Source organism: Halyomorpha halys, unplaced genomic scaffold (assembly GCF_000696795.3).
Source record: "Halyomorpha halys isolate HHAL.00 unplaced genomic scaffold, Hhal_1.1 Scaffold1065.1, whole genome shotgun sequence".
In the NCBI taxonomy this organism is placed as follows: Eukaryota; Metazoa; Arthropoda; class Insecta; order Hemiptera; family Pentatomidae; genus Halyomorpha; species Halyomorpha halys.
The window spans coordinates 228405-232451 of NW_027109206.1; the positions used below are offsets into that span (position 1 = coordinate 228405).

At 30.2% G+C, this 4047-nt stretch overlaps 1 pseudogene; it reads right to left on the reverse strand.

Moving 5' to 3' along the window:
• Positions 1-525: 525 nt before the first annotated feature.
• On the reverse strand, positions 526-599 carry LOC136795761 (U4 spliceosomal RNA; annotated as a pseudogene).
• Positions 600-4047: the final 3448 nt, after the last annotated feature.

Below are 4047 nucleotides of genomic sequence, written 5' to 3' on the forward strand. Positions count from 1 at the left end.
AACTTCGCCTTTCGGTATAGGCTTTCAACGTCAAGTTTTTAATTTATTCTCGTTCGGTTGTTAGCGTCAGGAGTTTGTCACCTCCAATTTTGTCTTATTTTTTTAAAAAAGTTTTGAGATATTATAGAAAAATTAAATACAATGGTAATTTAAAAAATTGCAATTTTCTTCCTTAACTCCTAAAGTATGATGATCGTAGATCATAGTTATCTAATATTCGGCCTAGGATTCAAAAAAGCTAGAATGCCAAAGAAATCTTTTGAGCCAGGTTTATTTTATAAACTTAAACGTGAGCTACGCAATAATTGAAAATTGCTCATCTTTTTTTAACAAAATTCATAATTGCCAAGAGCCGTGGTGACAAAGCAGTTATTTTCCCCCAATTTTTTATTACTTTAAATAAAATTTTGTGTAATACAGCTAATAATATGTATAATAATACTTTTATTAATACTGCTTGCAAATTAGATGTAATATGTATGTCATTAAAGGGAATATTCTCTTCCACTAAAATACACACCCCACCACAAGTTTTTAAATAGCAATAATCGCCCGTCAGTAGACCTTTATTGGTTACGATATTGCCTCTGCGCAAGGTTATATCATCTAGTTGGCAAAACACGTGGAATGAAAGCCCGCCAAACAAGTTAAAACTATTTAAAAAATCATTAAACCATGGACCACATCAAACCGTTCCAATCGCAGAGAGGAGGTAGCTATTGCCAGATTGAGAATAGGTAATACAATTTAACTCATACATAACTGATCAGTTTACAGCCACCGTCAAAATGTCAATACTGCAACAGTGTACTTACGATTAGTCTCATATTTGAAGAATGTTATTTCTACTCCGCGAACTTGAGTAGATTGGGAGTAGGACCGAGTGTATCGAATGCTCTGAATGATGACCAGAAGAACGTGGAAATGGTTTTGATTTTTCTTAAAAAGGAATGGCCTTTTGAATAAGATTTAAACCGGAGAATCTGTTATACATACTAAAAAAATCCAAAAGAAGTAATTATTTAAATTTTTTTCGAAATTATTTAAAAAGAAAAATAAAGTTAAATATAATTATAAAGCGCGAAACATGGGCGTTGATGACCTCAGGTTTTACGCCCTAAAGCCCCAGACAACAACCCTACCACAAGCAATGCGACCATCTGTATAATCTTTCCTCCTAATAGCATATCCCCGAAATCCAAACATACCAGTAGGTTTTAAATTTGCTTCTTATAAGCAAGCCATCACCAAATCAGTAAGTACTTTAATTCATTTCTACGATAAAATAAACCATTTAAGTTCCATTGCATTATATTCATTTTAAATATATGAATATTTTTCACCGCCGAAAAGGAGCCAAGACAGCTTCGTATAAAACTATTTGTATTAGAGTTAAAATTATAAACCATATAATAAAAGTGAAAATAAAATATAACGGTTGACAGCCATACAGATAAATAACGAATTACCATTAACAGACAAACATAGACAAATGTATAAAAGAAGTAGTCAATAGTTATTATAAGAATTATGATGCTGAAAACATAGGATTAAGAAAAAAAAAGTATATTATTGGGCATATTGAGGTAATTGTGATTATTAGAACAAATATCCAATAGCAGTAAGTACAACTAGAATAGACAGTTAATTAAACTTGTCAAAATTGTTGAGTCTGTCAAGTATAGGTAGGGGAGATACATAAATTATTTTAATTAATTATAGATAAATTAATTTTTCTTCCAGAGCTCCATATATTTATGATTATAACACTAGAAAACCCAATAGAACATCATTGAAAGAAAAGTGAATTTGCTAAAATATGAGCCCTAAAGGAGGTATTTACGATCAATAGTTCTCGAGACATAGCTTATTAAAAAGAAATATTTCATGAAAAATGTATATCTCAAAAACCATTTGACATAAAATGTATATAGGAACTCAAATTAAAGCTAATTTAATGCACTATAAAGTGGTTTATGACGTTTATCTTCGCAATAGTTATAGTTTTCATGATGTTTGCATTTATGAAAAGCAATATCTCAGGAAGCATATATACGGTATATGGGGTAATATTTTTAATGATATTTGTATATGAATATGAATTTTGCACGAAAATTTTGTCTGAACAATTTATTTTAGAAAATATCATGAAAACAACTACTCTTGCGAATGTAAGTGTTTTAATACATACTCTAAATTTATGTCTCAAAAAAAATTCACTAACTTCTGATTTATCAGTACTCTTTTTTATAAAATGTTGCTTTTTAAAAAGCTATATCTCAACTACTATCGAACGTAAATAGTTCTATTAGAGCTCATATTTTAGCAAATCTACTCTTCTTTAAAAATGTTCTATTAAATTTTCTATTATTGCTGATAATTTTAAAAATATGGAGCTCTGAAATAAAACATAATTTTATTTAACGTTTTGAAACAGCCGCCATTTGGTATTCTCCCTACCTATACTTGGAAGACTCATCAATTTAGACTAGTAATTATACATTGTTTTCGTTAAAGTAATTAAAAATTGGGATGTAATAACTGCCTTTTTTTTGTCCTCTATGGCTCTTATACTATTATTGGCTCTTGTCTTGGATCCGACGGTAAGATTTGAAAGTAATGACCTCGAACAGGAAGGTGGAGTGGAAAGGGAAAAAAAGAAAATATATGAAAAATGCGTCCCTTTCCTTAAGGAAAAATTCCCCGAGATCTTCGGAGAGAGAGAGTTCACCGAGAGAGGCCTCTGGTTTGGATCTCGTGGAACAATACCAGATAGAACAAGGAGCTTCTTAGAAGGCCTAGGTGTTAGCATTGGGGATATTGCGATCTTAGCAGAAAATATTATTTTGGACTCCCTGGGGATCATACACCATCACCTGCATGGGAATTAGCTCGGAGATTATTCTTTGTCTTATTTATTTATTTTAATATGTTGACCTCTCTATTTTTGTGTTTTAACGTATCTATTCATTAAATTATTTTATTTTATTAATACTATTTTTTTTGTTTTTTTAAACTTATTTATCCATTCAAGTGTTTCCTGTAACTGGTTTTTTAAATTATATTTTCCTTTTAATCTGTGTGTTAGTCTTATTCTCATAATGTACAAGTACAAATGTATCTATTTGTTTGTTTTTGGTAAACTGATCTACTGCTGTGACTATGAATGATGGTCTGATCTCACATTACTGTCTAATATTGAATTTGTTTAGCGGGTCACTGAAGAGGATCTAGGAGGGTGAATTCCGGAGAGCGAATTTGTTGATTGGGTGAATTGAAATATTGTGAAAGGGTGAAATTGGAGGAGCAGAAATGAGAAAGAAAAATAGGAATGAATTGAAACATTTGTATTTGTTGTACAGACCGAAATGGATTGTAAAAAGAAACTGTAGGGGGGGAAAAATTGTTTATTATATCTTATTGTTCTATCTCTTTTTTTTCTGATTATACCATGTATGTGTAATTTATATATGTCCGATTACGGATTGATAAGTATGCTGTGTGAGATGGCAACCTAATGTATTTAGGCAGCATAGAATTAATATATAATAAAGTATATATATAGAAATAAAGTATTTCTCTAAAAAAAAAAAAAAGTTCCATTAAATCGTTATTCTTTACTGATGTCATATCCAAGTCGTGAATTGAACCTGAAATCGGTAAACTAAAATAATAGTAGAGGAGAAAAGAGGTATTTATTTCACCCCAATTTTCGATTACTTGATTGAAACTAGGTATAATTACTAGTCAAAATTAATGAGTCTGCCAATGGTAGGGGAAAAAAATTATGGCTGTTTCAAAAAGTTAATAATAATTAATTTTTTGTTCGGAGCTCTATATGTTTACAACTACCAACAACAGTAGAAAATCTAAGAGAGCATCATTTAAAGTAGAGTATATCTTCTAAAATGTAAGTCCTAATAGAGCTTTTTATGTTCAATAGTTCTCGAAATATACCTTTTTAAAGCAACATTTCATAAAAATGTACTGAAAGATCAGTAGTAAATGAATTTATTTTGAAGAATCTATATCTCAAAAACTATTTGA